Here is an 18,518-nt window from a genome sequence, read left to right on the forward strand (position 1 = left end):
TTGTGTTCATTTTGCAAAAGCGAAAGAGAAACAGTCACTAATACTTTTTATGACTGTGCGTATGTATCTGCCTTCTGTAGAGATTTTGTGGAATGGTACAATGCACTTGAAAAAGATTATAAAATCACAAAAAGAAGTGTGTTACTAGGCAATATTGATGGAAGCTGTTTGGAAAATTTTCTTCTTTTGTTAGCAAAAAAGCACATTTATTACTCCAGATCACAGGGCTCAAAACCCAAATTTTCAGATGCAATTGATTTGTTTAAATACTATAAAATTTAGAAAAATATTGTCAAAATGTATTTCATAGCAAATCCAAAATGCTTGGTAAATGGGCATTGTATGATAATATAATGGACAAATAGTTTGTTGAAAATCACTATACATTTATATGAAAAATAAAATAATTACCTTTATCTTTGAATTTGCATGTGTATATATGTATTTTTATGTGTGTATTTATATTTATGTGTGTGTATGTATATATTATACATGTATACATTATATATACAATTCATTGTTATTGTTGATTTAGAAGGTGCACGGAGTAATTGCAAATGTGAATGAGCGAGTGTAGATTACACTTTGTATGTATAAATGTGTTGAAAATACAAAATAAAACATTAAAAAAACAAAGGAGCACAGTTCGTGCCCAGGGGATTTCCAACAGACTGTTGGAAGACCTGATCACCAAAGACCACGAAGATTTTGTCAATGAGGAACTCCAGCATATTTTTTATTTCAACTTCAGAGTACCTGTGTATGAAATCAAAGTGGCGTTTAACAAAATATTTTTGGGATGACTGATCACTAATTAGGAATATTTGCGTTTTCCATTTTTAGCTCACCTGAACCGAAGGTTCAAGTGAGCTTTTCTGATCGCTTTTTGTCCGTCGTCTGTCTGTCCGTTAAACTTTTCACATTTTCGACTTCTTCTCCAGAACCACTGGGCCAATTTCAACCAAACATGGCCAAAAGCATCCTTAAGTGAAGGGCTTTCAAGTTTGTTCAAATGAAGGGCCATGTCCCTTTCAAAGGGGAGATAATCACAAAAATGCAAAAATAGGGTGGGGTCATTTAAAAATCTTCTTCTCAAGAACCACTGGGCCAGAAGAGCTGAAATTTACCTGAAAGCTTCCTGACATATTGCAGATTCAAGTTTGTTCAAATCATGGCCCCCGGTGGTAGGATGGGGACACAAGGGGGGATCAAAGTTTTACATACAAATATATAGGGGAAAACTTTAAAAATCTTCTTCTCAAGAACCACTAATCCAGAAAAGCTGAGATTTACATGAAAGCTTCCTGACATAATGCAGATTCAAGTTTGTTCAAATCATGGGCCCCTGGGGTTGGATGGGGGCCACAATAGGGGATCAAAGGTTTACATACAAATATATAGGAAAAATCTTTAAAAATCTTCCTCTCAAGAACCACTAAGCCAGAAAAGCTGAGATTTACATGAAAGCTCCCTGACATAATGCAAATTCAAGTTTGTTCAAATCATGGGCTCCGGGGGTTGGATGCCCGGGGCCACAAGGGGGATCAAAGTTTTACATACAAATATATAGGAAAAATCTTTTTCTCAAGAACCTTTGAGCCAGAAAAGCTGATTTTTACATGAAAACTTTCTGACATAGTGCTGATTCAAGTTTGTTCAAATCATGGCCCCCGGGGATAGGATGGGGCCCCAAGGGGGGATCAAAGTTTTGCACACAAATATATAGGGAAAAACTTTAAAAATCTTCTTCTCAAGAAGCATTAAGCCAGAAAAGCTGAGATTTATATGACAGCTTCCTGACATAATGCAGATTCAAGTTTGTTCAAATCATGGGCCCCGGGGGTTGGATGGGGCCACAATAGGGGATCAAAGTTTTACATACAAATATATAGGAAAATCTTTAAAAATCTTCTTCTCAAGAACCACTGAGCCAGAAAAGCTGATTTTTACATGAAAACTTTCTGACATAGTGCAGATTCAAGTTTGTTCAAATCATTGCCCCCAGGGGTAGGATGGGGCCACAAGGGGGATCAAAGTTTTACATACAAATATATAGGAAAAATCTTTTTCTCAAGAACCTTTGAGCCAGAAAAGCTGATTTTTACATGAAAACTTTCTGACATAGTGCTGATTCAAGTTTGTTCAAATCATGGCCCCCGGGGGTAGGTTGGGGCCACAAGGGGGATCAAAGTTTTACATACAAATATATAGGGAAAAACTTTAAAAATCTTCTTCTCAATAACCACTAAGCCAGAAAAGCTGAGATTTACATGAAAGCTTCCTGACATAATGCAGATTCAAGTTTCTTCAAATCATGGGCCCCGGGGGTTGGATGGGGCCATAATAGGGGATCAAAGTTTTACATACAAATATATAGGAAAAATCTTCTTCTCAAGAACTACTGAGCCAGAAAAACTGATTTTTACATGAAAACTTTCTGACATAGTGCAGATTCAAGTTTGTTCAAATCATGGCCCCCGGGGGTAGGATGGGGCCACAAGGGGGATCAAAGTTTTACATACAAATATATAGTTAAAATCTTTTTCTCAATAACCACTGAGTCAGAAAAGCTGATATTTACAAGAAAACTTTCTGACATAGTGCAGATTCAAGTTTGTTCAAAACATGGCCCCCGGGGGTTAGGATGGGGTCAAAAGTGGGGGGTCAAAGTTTTAAATACAAATATAGGAAAAAGCTTTAAAAATCTTCTTCTCAAGAACCATTGTGCCAAAGAAGTTGACATTTACATGAAAACTTTCTGACATAGTGTAGATTCAAGTTTGCAAAGGGTAGTTTGGGCCATAATAGGGACTAAGGTTTTACATGCAAATATATATGGGAAGTCTTCAGATATGGGCCAAGGTGACTCAGGTGAGCGATGTGGCCCATGGCACTCTTGTTGTTGATAAAGCAACTATCTATGATGTCATAAAGTCTAGTCTTTAATTTATCGCGAGGAATGATCGTGTATAGAGTTGAAAAGTCGTACGTTTTGATGTTGATTTGAGAAAAGTTTTGTGATTTCAAGTTTACTAAAAGTTCTTTGGAAGTTTTTTTAGAATACACATTTGATTTACACCACATCGGGCATCTGTAGTTGCACAGTACGTTTGAGTAGAATAAATATTGATAACATGAACCCATTTCAGTCCAGAGTAGTTTAAGTTAATCTGACTGAAAATTGTAGTCTGAACGCAATGCAGATTAAATATTGTGTGTTAAGTTTACTCGTGTTATGCCAATCCCAGTTTGAACCGCCCTAAGTAACACTATGCGCATAATGACCAATGATTTTCTTGATTGAAAAGAAATGTCAATTTAAACCAGACACAGTTGATCAGTCTCCATACAATTGTAGATGGATGGTCGTATAATCACTCATTACATCGAGTCATATGAAATGCAAAACATTTTGTATATGGCATTATTAAATATCTCAATCCAACTCCTGTGTAACGACCATGGGTGATTGTTTCTTTATGATAATTCAGACAATATCGTACATGTACCACATATCATCCGTCTACTGATTTGTTTATTTATCTAGAAGATCAAGAGACGACAACAGTGCTGAGAAATAGTGTAGCGCCATTAAAGCCATTAAGGATGTTCAACGCTGTTATTATTGCCTTAGTAGCCTCATTGGTTTTAGTGGTTATGCTGAGCATTTCCTGCATATGTATTGTAGTAAGGTAATAATAATTATCTATTATAATATCAGTTGTTGTGTCACAATATCTCTGTCTATTGTAATTAAACTTTAATCTCTCTTTTTATGCCCCCCCCCTACTTGAAGATTCAGGGGCACATATTTTTGGTTTGTCTGTCTGTGTGTCTGCAAAACTTTAACACTAAACTTTTGAATAGATGCTAATAGATCTTTCATATGTTACATGTGTAATGTATTCCTGGTGACATAACCTTTCTTTGGTTATCAAGGGATTTGACCTCATGATCGTTTGACTTGCTTTTGAGTAATTTACACCAAAGCCATAACTTTTAAATGTTTAGTAATATGTCTTTTATATTCCACATGTACATTTCTTTTGAAAAGACCTTTCTTTAAGTAGCATTTTTTTTTATACTTCATGACCTTGACCTTTTACCTACTTTTGAAATGTTAATCTTCGTCATAACTTTTAAAAAGGTTGGGCTAAGGCTTTCCTATTTCACATGTACGTGTCTTCTTTGTAATAATAGTTTTCGTTTCTGAGTTTGTAATCTTGACCTTGGGGTTTGACATACTTTTGAAAAACTTTAACCTTGGCCCTTATCAGCTACGTCGCAATTCGGGTGCATCAGTGTTTTACAAGCACAGATTGTTTCATTGTGTGATTGTATGACTGAAATTTAGGTTTAACAAAAGCCTTCAGAAATTTAAGATAATAATCGATTCATATGGAGGACAAGTTGTAAAAGTGACAAACATCAAATGTCAATGTATTTTTAAAAAGACTCTAGGGATTTGAAATTTTGGGAAGGTCACCCAACAGGAAAATAAGATTTAGCAACGCATAGATACATTGTACATGTATTTATTTTCACTATATTTTTTTTAGTGCTGTAATAACAACGCATAGATACATGTATTTATTTTTACTGTATTTGTCTGTATACGAAACTCGAAAAGGGGTACAAAAACAGCTACGAGTAAGTGTCCTAATGTTTTTATTATCGTTGAAATAACGGCGTGCCACTTCGCTTGATGGAATGTGCAAATTTCAATCACTGATTGGCCGTGTAGTTTCAGTAAAGTTGGCTTGGATGACCACGTTATGCCATTCTTTCAATGAAGCCGCACCTAAACATTTGCAGGATGATCAAGCTGTTATGCTGTTACTGAAATGATTGCATTATTGAAATAAAACTCACTGCAGTCATTGTTACCATAAACTAATGGACAACAAGATCAAAAATCTAGTATGGAACACGTAATGTCAATTGACGCGAAATCAAAGAAGTAGGCTCGCAAATTCAGCGCTAAAATTTTTGAAACTTTCCAAACTCATTGATGATTGATATCATCAATAACATTAAAAGTCACCAACCTTTATCTCTTTATGACGTCACAATCCTATTATGTTGTATTATGACAAAATCATCTGCGACACTATTCTCTGTGTTTGGGATAGTGTAAATATGCTATATTATTCGCCAACTTCCGATTCAAATTGGCTGATAAGATAAAGAGCAAATATCAATTATGTAATAATCAACAAAACATTTTTAAATCTGTGACTGAGTAGATATCATATAGATTGTTGAATATTCGCAATATGTATCTATTCATAACAAAGTCTCGCAATTTCGCCCCGTTTCTAAGAAAGACTCTAATATTTCTATAAATTGTAGAGACACAATGTAAAACTTATACGGTACCAATTTTGATGCACCAGATGCGCATTTCGACAAATATGAGAATTTATGAAATTCCAAATTGATGGAATTGAAGTTATGCCACTCGCAAAATAAATCTTTAAAATAGATAAAGTTTTTGATTTTAAAAATACAACTTTGTAATACGGATTAATACTGTATATTTGTAAAATTATCATAATGATAAATATGTATCATGAATAAAGAGTGTCATCAATTCTAACTATCGTTCAGAAACAAAGAACAGCGAAGAGATGTCTGAGACCGCGGAACAAAATCCAGATTTCCATTCGTACCTTACCATCAGCGAAATATCCTTTCGTCTGTATGCCGATGTTCACTATGACGAAGCGGAGGAAAGGAAGAGCTTAACATCAGTATCATTACACAGTAAGGGATACGATACCAGCGTCAGTTATAAAAGTGGAGGATCCGATTATTATCTAACACCGACAGTAAAGACTGTCAAAAAAGACACAACCGGTTGTCAGTCATCTGTAACACCGACAGTAAAGACTGCCCAAAAAGATACAACCGGTAGTCAGTCATCTGGCGATTATGACGATACCATCACAAATTGTTCAGAAACCTGTATCTGAAGATTAAATACAGATTGCTATCAGAGAAACATAAGGCATGTTCGATGTAATTAAAGCATGAGATGTCTCTTTTAACGTTTACCGTTAATTCCCAGCTCTTTCCCTGCCTACATTTTACATAATTTGCGAAATGCTGATTTTAAACGAGACTGTTGAAACAATGCATTGTAACATCAAAATATTTGTCGTTAGTCTACCTCGATTTAAAAAACCTGATTATACGCATAACATGGTCTTGAGTATCGAATCAGTTGAGAGACATGAGCACCATATGTAGGTGATGATGAAATATTGTTATATGAATATGGTAAGTTGACGATAGAGAAGCTGACATCATATGTTTCCCATTTACCATAAAATTGAGTTGTTAGTTTACTGTTAATATATATGTTCAACAACCTAATTTTGATGCAAATCATCAAATTGGCCACTAAAATTTCAAAATATTCTAAACTAGTTCCAAGAAACACGAAAATTGTAAGATGAAATATTTTACACAAAATCAAGAAACAATCAAATTGAGTACTCACTTTAAAAAAGCATTAACTAATACGTGTGTAACGTGTGTTCAGCAGAGGGTCGATATTTATCAGTGGACACGTACGCGGTTACACCTGGGATTTCGCAGTACATATGTTTTACAAAAATGTATGTTGTCCACAAAGCAAGAAATGAACTTATTCAATAAATTTACGGTGGTTATTCAACAGGGATTTCATTTAACATAACCCTTCAATTCCTTAAATCCAAAGTCCCCGGACAATTGGCTTTTACCAATGGTTCAGGCAAGCGACCTGATGTCTCGTACCAGCTGATGTCTCCAGCTCACTTTGACACTGGGTACAGACTTTTTCAGACTTTATTGCCAAGTGTCAAAGCTACGATGGTTAATCACCTAGCCAACCTACACTATAAGGCTAATTCAGCCCTAACGTAGCCTTTTACTTTTAAAGGATCGGCTTTTCAGCGTCTTTTGAAGACTTCTCTGCACCGCTGTAGAGATCAGACAAACTGATCTGCGGTCGACCAATATATAAATAGCATTTGCCCAACCTATTTCACTGCAAGGGAAACATGTTATCACCATGACAAAACCCCACACCACCCGATTTTCTTTGATGGGTATAACCTGATTCACCGCACATGTAATATCATTTATGTAAGAGCACTTCAGATTTTTCAACAACAACAAATTAAAGGTGCATGAAATATCCATATTTAGCTTTCAATATTGGATGTGTCCGGAATTGTAGTAGAACTTAAAATAAATCATTTTCAAATCAACCGATGCGCTTCGAACTATTATAAAACTGACAAGTGCCTCAGAATGTCTATTGAGGAAGTTTACAAAATACATATGAAAAATACGGACGTTTTCTAAGTCTGTTTATGAATAAGATGCCAGACACAGGAAGCAAACATGGTTATCAAACATGATTGGATGAAGTTTGAAAAGTGAAACATTATCTATTCTCAAATCATATAAGAGCATCGTGTGTATGTGAAAATTCTATTAGTTTTACACAAGATATTTTATTATCAAAATGCAGTTAAGCTCTCTTGTTCTCATCAGGACGAAATGGGGACTTAAATGCGACCAACATATTTTTTCCACGCCCCTCTAAATTGAAATCCACAATTTGCCCTTGCTCATTGGAAAATTTGCATTGAAAATGCTTAAATTCACCCTCATGATGGTAAGCAGATTGAGTAAATGAATATTATTAGATTTTGAGTTTCAATAGATTGCAGAACCAAACTTGCTTCACAAATGTGCTGAATGTGTCATAGAATGAAATGGCAAGACATACCCCGTATATATGTCACATGATGATGGCAATATTACTCGCTGGACTAGCTATACTGCGCATGTCTGCAACTCTGATTGCACCTCGTGGATCTTAAGCAAAGCAATAACCGAATATACATGCATATAAATATTTGCGGCTGTAACATATTGAAACCAACAAAAATTATTCTAATCAATTCATTTATTTACTTACATTGTGATATCTGGAATGTTATAATGAGTTGCTTCTATATTTTATACACTGTCATTCCGGGGAGTACTTGTTGTACAACCTCCGTATAAAATCGTTAATTCATAATATTTATTTAATAATGAATAAAAATGAAACGTATTAATTGAAATAATAAAAACTTACATGTATATTTATATATATATCTCTAAAAATCTTTAATCAGACCTTTTATGGTATATCAGTGTGTATATTTTTACCAAAACAACAGAGGATCGTAAGATAATACGAAACTGGAGGAAATTACTGATCTCTGCTATATATGTCTCTGGTCAGCTGGAACGAATACAAATTCTTCGTGTAACCTATTTTGTTCCTTTATTACCTTTGGTTTACTAATCCCAGAACGATAAATGGTATGTACTTTGTTTTGATGTGTCTCAGAGATTTCAATATTTGTCTTACCTCAATCCATTCTGACAAGGAGCTAAGCTCTTCTTTTTATATTTACCTTATCGTCTGGCATTATCTTCGATATAATTCATACCAGAGATGAAGTTCTGTTGTGAACAGAAGAATCGGAGCTATGAAAGATGAAGATTTAAGACCTTTTAAAACAAGTGAATTCAGTTCGTCGTTTTCAACTTTGTCGATGTCACCAGTAATGACATGTCCAGCTAAACCAACGTTGAAAGAAGAACATGTAGATGGATTACATTTAAGATTATCTTAAGTTTGTAATTAAAAAGTTTGGATGCGATAATAGAAGTATATTTACAGGATATGAATTTTGAAATGATACAATATATGATTTTTTTGATGACGAAGAATCTTGTTTATGCTAAAGGCATATATACCTTTGTTATAACATTCAAGCTGAAGGAACTGACATCATTATTCGGAAGGATATTCATTTTGTAACCTGCGGTGATTTAAAGAGCTGGTAATGGGCAACATCTATAATCTTAGAATTCCAATCTGTATTCTAGTGTTGAAAAATCCAAGTATGGACTAGTTTTGGCTTCCTGAAATAACGTAATCAAGACTGTCAATGCGAATATGACGTGGACCTAATTGTTTCTTGACAAAAGGTAAAAGTAAATAAAGTGATATTTTGTAAATACTTGGACTTTTGTATGAACGAAATTCATGACTATGGCTTTGTGTATATCAACGAATCACATTTACGTTATTTGCATTTAGACTAGTCAGATTCCCAACATTACCTACGTTGCAGTAGCATGTCAAGAACGGCCTGACAATTGGTTTGAAACACGTCAGACAACATTCGACCTAACTACACGTTGTATTTGTAGATTAACATCATTGTAACGATCATAGAATATGCTAAATGCTAACTTTGAACCAAACCTTGGAAAACCTTGTAACATCATCTTACTTGTCAGTAGCCTGCATCGATTTAAAAAACAGATCATACCCAAAACATGTCCATGCGTATCGAATCAGTCGAGAGATATGAACACGATTTGCAGGTGGCAATGGAATATTGCTACATAAATATAGGAAGTTAGCGATGTTAAAGCTGCAGTAACCTCGTTTGTCATAAAGTGGAGTTATTAGTTTGCCGTTAACATCTATGTTAAATAACATCTCTAAGTACGATTCTGACATGGGAGACTCTGTAGTGTCTTTTATTTCCAGTTCACTGAGATATATCGAATTAGTCATAGATAAAACGTCACTGAAATATCTATATGTCGATTTGAAGGCCACAGCAAGAATTCTTTCTTCTCGTATGCAAGGTTTATGATATAATAATCATATAGTTGGTCACACCTCTCGTAATCAAACATTTGTGAATCAGATTAGTCACTGTGGTATATAAAATACATAGCCTGTGTGCCAGTTCATAAGTATGCCCAGCATTTAGACCATCATGACAGTGAATGACTGAATGTGCCGTTATGTAAGCATTAAATGTTTTAAAATAAGAAATATCAGGACTAAAGTTAGTAAAGATATTTCTATATTTAGTCGTTTGTCTTACCAAATACTTACTTTTAATGCAATACTCCTAGTATTTCTTTTATTGATAACTATAACTATAACTATATATGTTTGGCACGCTCTTTTTGGCTATATTTAGATCTTAAACTTCATAGTTATTTCGGATTTCAAACATTTCGGTTGAGCATCACTGAAGAGACATTATTTGTCGAAATGCGCATCTGGTGCATCAAAATTGGTATCGTATAAGTTTTACATTATGACCCCTGGGTCGAGGCCTCTGCTGGTGGACTGTTAGTCCCCGAGGGTCTCTACAGCCCAGTAGCTAAGTACTTCGTTACTAGCTTGAAAATATGGATGTATATTTAATTGCTGTTATAAAATTTAGAAATTCATTTCAAAATTAAGGATTATCTCCCTCATGCATAGCTCTTATCCTTGGACGAATTTGGCTCCACTTGTTTGGCACGCTGTTTTTGGCTATATTTAGATCTTAAACTTCATAGTTATTTCGGATTTCAAACATTTCGGTTGAGCATCACTGAAGAGACATTATTTGTCGAAATGCGCATCTGGTGCATCAAAATTGGTACCGTATAAGTTTTACACACACACACACACACACACACACACACACACACACATATATATATATATATATATATATATATATATATATATATATATATATATAGTTTGTGAAAAAGAATTCGGTATTTGATACAGTAAATACATCCAATAATAAAAGTAAAGTAACACAACTCGAATAACATTTCACTGTTAGCGCTTTCGGCTTTAATGCCTCTTCAGACAGTTATAAAATGAAATAATATTGCTAAGTAACGTCAACATATCACGACGTAAGTAATTGTCCTATGTGACATCATAATAAATTACACTGGTAGCTGTATAATACACAGAATATTAGACAATACTTGGAAATCAATTACAGAGTTCAGTTCAATGTAGTTTGAATTTTAAACATTTATTTCCTATTAAGTTTGGGATTAAACAATTTTATAAAGTATTCCTCCTTTGTAACTATATATATATTACTATATATTACTAATTATATATGTATAACTTTTATACTTAAGGTGGCTCACTACACTCAGAAACGGTCTCTCAAATCAGTACGAATTGATTTAATTATAAAAGATATGATGATATACAATATGTATATATGCCAAAAATATACAAATCTGGATAAAAACACGATTTCCAAAAAAATAATTTCAACACACATGAATAAAAGACTCTGGGGTATTTGAACTCGAGATCTCTGGTCCACCAGCCCAATGCTTTAACCACTGACCTACGATGATAGACAAACAAATTGTTCGATACAAATGATTTCACAAAACATTTAAATCATCATCTTGTGACGTGGTGTCACACAGAGTATAAATTTTAGTGAAGTGAGCTACCTTACTACCATCATTAAGAAGAAGAAGATCCTTAATTTCACAAGATTCCTCAAAGAACACAATGCATTCGTTCGTGTTTATTGTGTCATTTCATGTTTCACAAAGGTCTGGCATAAACAGTTTCTTCAAAGAATTAAACGGTACAAGGTAGTCTTGTGAGACTGAAACCATCTGTTCACTGTGGCCTCTCACAACAGGTGACCAGCAAGGTAGATATGACTGATAAATATCATCGGGTACCTTTCATATCAATAGACACGTCTAAATATCTTTAGCTCATTTATTCATAATGCTACAGAATATTTATAAAGTCAATTGCATTCCACCAACATTGAGTGGCGTCCCCTGATGTTACATGTTTTGTCTCTGATTTCAACTGTTCACGTGTAGTTCTGCTATCTATAAAGAAACAAACGATTAGTCGTGCTTGTTCTTTAAAAACATAGTTATTTATTAGGATATACTGCAAACGTTGCATAAAATCTTCCCATCAAACAGAATTTCCAGTCGAACTATCCTTATCACGATCCTACGTGTATCACATTCATGAGGAAATGGCTATCATTACAATTAATAAAGATATCAAAGGCAACAGCATTGAATATATATATATATATATATATATATATATATATATATATATATATATATATATTATATTATATATATATATATATATATATTCCCTGGTGGAGAAACTCAAACACTCACAACCAAACATATTTCAATAAGTGAACTGCCGTAAAATGGCTGAAATATTACCAACACTGCGTAAAACCTCAGTCAATTAATCTATATATGTCTAAACATGTCTCTGTAAATTTCCTCACAGTTTGGTATCACGTGTTTTGTATTTATTGATAAATCAATTGGTAATATTGATACCATATAATAACAAATGATTTTACTCTGTGAAGCATTCTTCAATTTTCATTTTAAGGAAGGCAAAGATAACGAACAGTCATCAATCTCATAACTTTTTATAAGCAATACAACACAGAGAGTTGGGCAAACACGGACCCCTGGATATACCAGAGGTGGGATCAGGTGTCTAGGAGGAGTTAGCATCCCCTGACGATCCGACGTGAGCCCTATTTCTTGATCAGGTAAACGGAGTTATCCGTAGTCAAAATCGGGATGCCAAGAACGGCCTAACAATCGGTGTGAAACACGTCAGACAGCATTTCATCCAATGATAGGTTGTGTTGGCAAACTAAATCGTTATAACGACTATAAAATTTCCGAACTGCTGACTTTAAACGAGACTATTGAAACCCCTGCATCATCAACTTGTTTGTCAGTAGCCTGCCTCGATTGAAATACTTACCATACACAGAACAAGCTCTTGCGTATCGAATCAGTTGAAAGATGTAAACACCATATGTAAGTGATAATGGAATATTGCTACATAATTATGGGAAGTTGACGATGGAGAAGTTGAAATCATTATTGTTAGGAAACAACACTAAAAAACTGAAAATTTTAGAATGAAATTTGAGTCCCTGTATTAAATATGATTTAAAATATACATCGGAAAGCTTGCTTTGTAAGACATTAAGCAAATGAAACGTTTTGAAACATTTCTTCATATATCTGTACACAGATGAAAGACTTCTGGATTCAGCTTTCTTACCTTTTCCTGAGAAAGTGTATCAGAAGTATAAGGAAGATGGATACGACGACTATGAGCTCTGTAACCAGTATAACGAATACGTTCATTCCATTCTTTGACGAATATTCATCATAAATCACTATGGTACTGTTGCCTTCTGTGTCGATAGAAAATATTTTTGAGTCAGATGAGCATGCATGTTCATTGGACGACCGACTATCAGAGAAGAATGAAAACATTCTTTAATGAATTTGGCAAACTTATTTTTGACTATCTTTCCCTCGCTACATGTGTGTGCCACGCTTTCTTTCAGATTATTACAAGTTACTAAAACAAACTTTACAGAAAATATTAAATATGATAATTTCTCATGGTTGTATCAACAATTTGCATTTGAATAGTCGGGCATTCCCTGTGTATCCCTGTGTATTCCAAATAATCAAAACTACAGATTTATGCTAGATAACTCACAACTTGCAATCATTTACATTTTGGAAGTAAATTGTAGAAATCGATATAACTAATTTTTAAAATAATTCATTTGTACATGTTCGTATATCCTAGGAAACTATGAAATCCACAAACGATCAGCAAAGTGAAACAGACAGTGAATTATCTCCCTTTGGCAATGTAATTGTTAACATAGATCAGTGCAAATATCGGGATTAATATGTGCATTGATTATATAGCGCTAACAACAACAGAAATAACTATACATGTTGTGGATAGTCATGAAGACTTTTGAGCTCCTAATTCAATTAAGATATGACAAATCGTATAGCCTGTTGATATGGGTACATACGGAGACATATATAGTGAGCAGCCATTTAAGGCGATTGTTAAAGGACTTCTATGTAACTAAATCGATTAAGATACTATATCGGGTATAAATTGAATATCCAATCAAGTGTCAATAGCAATGATACTGGTTTATGAAACGTAGACAATCAAGTGACTGGCATATTAATCCCAGTGGTTGAAGAAAGGTGAAGATAACGAACATTGATCAATCTCATAACTCCTATAAATGTGAAGATAACGAACAGTGATCAATCTCATAACTCCTATAAAGGTGAAGATAACGAACAGTGATCAATCTCATAACTCCTATAAGCAATACAAAAGAGTTGAGCAAACACGGACACCTGGACACACCAGAGGTGGGAGTAAGCATCCCCTGTTGACCGGTCACACCTGCCGTGAGCCCTATGTCTTGATCAGGTAAACGGAGTTATCCGTAATCAAAATCAGCGTGCCAAGAACGGCTTAACAATCAGTATGAAAAACATCAGACAGCTTGACCCAATTATAGGTTGTAAAGAGAAATGGCATATACAACTGGCAGATACAAGTGACTTACTGACAAGATGTATATGCAAGTGGGTTAGGTAAGTGGTATATGCAAGTGGCAAGCTAAAGTTGTTATAGGCAGGTGGCAAGAGGTAAGGCCAGTGGCTATAAACAGTCATAAATCTGACAAGTGCCAGCTGTACATAGGAGTTAAATGTTACACACGAGGCAGGTGTAAAGAATGTTGTATATATTGCAATTTTTTGTACCTCTTGTATTTGGTTAAACACCAAACAGGTGTTAATTATGTATATATCTTTTGCGACTAGTTGTACCTCTTGCAATTAGAGAGATAAACTCCAGATAGGTGAAATTGGTCAGATTCATCATTGTTCATCAAAACTCGGATGAACCGGGCACGAGCCTAGATTGTCTGCAAACGCCCGGTACGTTACAAAAGTAAATATATGTGTAGATGTACTTGATTCCGCTATACATACGTATGTTGGCCCCATTAGTTGTCATCTTCTTTTACACACGAGACAGCAAGCAGTCCAAACCTGAAAAATCTCAATATGCAATATAGTAAAACTATGGCATGTCTTTATATTCCTAGTGAAAGGTGAAGATGAAAGATGAATACATGATAAAACATAGAAGTATGTGTTTCTATATTGTTTTGTCTAATATATATTCATTTTGTTTTTAAATCATTCATGAAGGATTGTCACAATCTGGAGGTAAAATACCACAAATTAGATCTATGATTGGCGCTCAGCGCCGTGGCAGTGGGAGCTCTTTATCGTGTCAATGCCTACCGTGATACGGAACCTTGGTTTTTGAAGGTCACATTCGAGAGACCCTTGGTTATCGTAGCCAGGCACTTGACAAAGAAACAGTCACTATCGAAGCTAATCTCTGGGGTTGGAATTGGTTTCCGGGATCGAGAGAACTCGGGGTTTCCTAATTATATTCCTACATCATCATCAGGAGGCGTTTGTATGAAAGAGGCGTATAGGTCTGAGATGGTGGTCATATGCCATTGTATAATTGACGTATGATAAAAATTATTAAATACTGATTAAAATTTCTCAAAACTAAAAATTGTATTCTGTAGTCCATGTATGATGAAATGTTTTTCCCCAATCATAATACCTGCATGCATTAATGGCGGTGTCAAGTTAGCGTTTATTATTGTCGAAAGGATTTGGTGATGTATGGTTTAACCACTATGTTGATAATGAAGTTTTATTTTCAGAATGTCTTAAACAGCGGTTAACTGACAACGTAATGCAGTCACGTGATGAATTTTTGATAATTCATCTACATATATTCTGTATATCAACACCTTATTGATAATGCTAGCATTCAGTTTTATCTGACAAAATCTATTCCGGAAAACAAGAATCATACGCGTAGCCATGTCCCCCACCGCCGGAAAAAAAGTTGAAGCACAAAAATTCCATAACTCCTGTAAAATTTCTCGAATCAAAATGATGGCGCAATATGATCAATTGTACATATGGTGACTAACAATCGTACAAAATTGGAACAAAATCCGTACAGCGGTCTCTGAGGAGTTGCGTCCACAAAGTGTTCCAATAGTGTAGCATGTACAAATTCAACAAAGTCCCATACCTCCTGTAAAATTTGTAGAATTAAAATGGCGGTGCAATATGGTGACTAATAATCCTACAAAATTTGAACAAAATCGTTTAGCACTTTCAGAGGAGTTGCATCCACAAAGTCAAGTGAGACGGACGGACGGACGCACGGACACCGGTATTTCTGTGTCTCTTTCCGCGTTGCGGTGGTGAACAGTTAGCTTATGGACATTCTAAGAATTGCAGTTTTAAAACATGTTTAAAATATGCGTGTGTGGGTTGATATGTTTTGTTCCACCAATTTGTAGACATTTATCTTATTTATCTATGCTGTGAATATCTTCACGTCTTCCTCGTTCATATGAGAGAACTATAGACATTTTAATATTATCTAATCAAAAAGAAGCAAACGTGCATACTCTTCTACTTTGATCATACCAATCAGTTAGGAGATTTGATATAAAACAACGATATCAATTTCAAAAGATTTAAAATTTATATCGAAAAGGATTTACCCGGGGAGATTAGGGTTAGAATAGGTCCTCAGTACCCCTTGCTTGTCGTAAGAGGCGACCAAATGGGCCGGTCCTTCGGATGAGAACGCAAAAAAAAACTAGGCCCCGTGTCACAGTAGGTGTGGCACGATTAAAATCTCTCCCTGCTCAAAAACTGCAAGCGCCGAGCATAGCCCTAGATTTTGCAGCCCTTCACCGGCAATGGTGACGTCTCCATATGAGTGAAATATTCTCGAGAGGGACATTGAACAATATTCAATCAATTAATCAAACAGACACTCACCCAGTAAACTCAGAACCTGTGACTTCAGAACATACCGGTAGTTTGTTAAGGTTGATGAATAACATCCATGCAATAAACCTTAAAACACACTTTGTCGGCGTCTATGGTTTTTTTTTATATTTCCTATCAGAAACAGGAAAAACGCAATTTAATTTGTGTCGTGTTGAAAGTTGTCAGTCCTTCACGTCTGAAATATCTTCCTCTCATGCCAAACATTGCTGTACACTGTGCCGCACAATTACAAGGGAGAAAACGCAACAGTATAGCCACATTGCGTACGTCTATTTGATATAACTTCTGTTGAAAGAAGAAACAGGTTTGAAGTGTGTCGGGGACAATCAATTTCATCGAAAAACATTTGATACAATATCTGCTGCTGTAACGTACATAAAATCATTTTATTTATACTTCACAACTAAAATATATTGAATTAGAAAAAACACAGAGTTTATAAAATATGGATAAACCCAGTGGGAGGGAGAGAAAGAAGTTTAGTGGGGAGATTCTTAAACTTCTTGTCTATAACTTCTTTCTCTTTCACCTTTTCGCCACTAATTTGCATCAAACTGATCGCACCGGCTATACGTATTCGATGCCGGTTTTAATTTTAATCTACTGAGGCTACATTCAGTTTGCGGAAAGCATGGTCAGAGTAGTAAGCCTGTTATATTTGACTTACTTGACTTATTTCCTTCTATCCCTGTAGAGAATAGTGAACAATTCCTCTCCATTCTGCCCTTTCTGCTATCCTGCTTGTCTCTGTCCAGATCTTGAATCCAAATTAATTTCAGCCTGTTATATGTATAGGTATTATAACCGTTGCAGTGCATATGGGTAGTAAACTGGCATGCAATACGCTTCAGTACCCAAATGAAATGCAATTTATTACTATTCAGAGGAGGGGGAGAGGACTACCCCCCATATCCGCCCCCTCATTTTGCCGCAAAAGTTGTCACGATAAAGAATCCTCACTGTCACGGCCCCAAGTGACGTGCATAGGTCTAACTTTGTGGTACTTCACCCAGCGATGTCTCTACAGGAGTGAACAATTTCTCGACGTAAAACAAAGAAAAACTTTCTACAATGTGTATTGGTTATAGATTTTGACAATGAAAATATACGTTTATTTGTTTTAGATGATCAATTCGAACCCTTGGGGATCCGGGTAAGAGTAGGTCCTCAGTACCCCTTGCTTGTCGAAGGGGCGACTAAATGGGGCGGTGTCACAACAGGTGTGGCACGATAGAGACCCCTCCCTGCTCAAAGGCTGTAAGCGCCAAGCATAGGCCTAAATTTTGCAGCCCTTCAACGGCAATGGTGACGTCTCCATATGATTATGAGTGAAAGATCCTCGAGAGGGACGTTAAACAATATTTAATGAATCAATCAATTCAAAAACATTAAAATTTCAAAGGTTATTTTTATTTTGGGAAACCAGGATATATCTCAAGTGACAATAACAGCACGCATATTTAAAGAAAATCGCATGTTTAAGAAATGAGTGATTCCAAAGTTAGAAATAATTTGCCCAAAGTCATTTCAATTAAAGAGGGTTAGATAGTTTGTCTGATTGGTTACTTTAAGTATTCACACAGATACTTTGATACATTACACCGGAGGATCTGTCTGATCTGTAAGCTATGGATATTTCTGCTACAGACTATTTATACAATTGTCTATTAGTAGAGCAATGAACCATTTCCTGCTTGTTAACATATACTTGTAGATCTATATCTTGGATGTTTTAACCATGTTTTATGAACTATTCTAATAGATATTCAGCTATTATTAAGCTATGGATATTTCTGCTACAGACTAGTTATCTTATTGTCTGTTAGTAGAGCAATAAACCATTTTCTGCTTGT

The 18,518-nt window shown here is 35.2% G+C and overlaps 2 long non-coding RNA genes across 2 annotated transcripts; both read right to left on the reverse strand.

Moving 5' to 3' along the window:
• Window positions 1-4,705: 4,705 nt before the first annotated feature.
• Window positions 4,706-5,831, reverse strand: LOC130046885 (uncharacterized). Its single transcript, XR_008795972.1, has 3 exons — window positions 5,678-5,831; window positions 5,049-5,175; window positions 4,706-4,839 (listed from the first exon to the last, which is right to left on the reverse strand). It is a non-coding gene; the product is annotated as an uncharacterized LOC130046885 (long non-coding RNA).
• A 5,580-nt stretch (window positions 5,832-11,411) lies between these two features.
• On the reverse strand, window positions 11,412-16,777 carry LOC130046943 (uncharacterized). Its single transcript, XR_008796049.1, has 4 exons — window positions 16,654-16,777; window positions 14,752-14,811; window positions 12,983-13,118; window positions 11,412-11,748 (listed from the first exon to the last, which is right to left on the reverse strand). It is a non-coding gene; the product is annotated as an uncharacterized LOC130046943 (long non-coding RNA).
• Between the last annotated feature and the right edge of the window lie 1,741 nt (window positions 16,778-18,518).

This window comes from Ostrea edulis, chromosome 1 (assembly GCF_947568905.1).
Source record: "Ostrea edulis chromosome 1, xbOstEdul1.1, whole genome shotgun sequence".
NCBI classification, from domain to species: domain Eukaryota; kingdom Metazoa; phylum Mollusca; class Bivalvia; order Ostreida; family Ostreidae; genus Ostrea; species Ostrea edulis.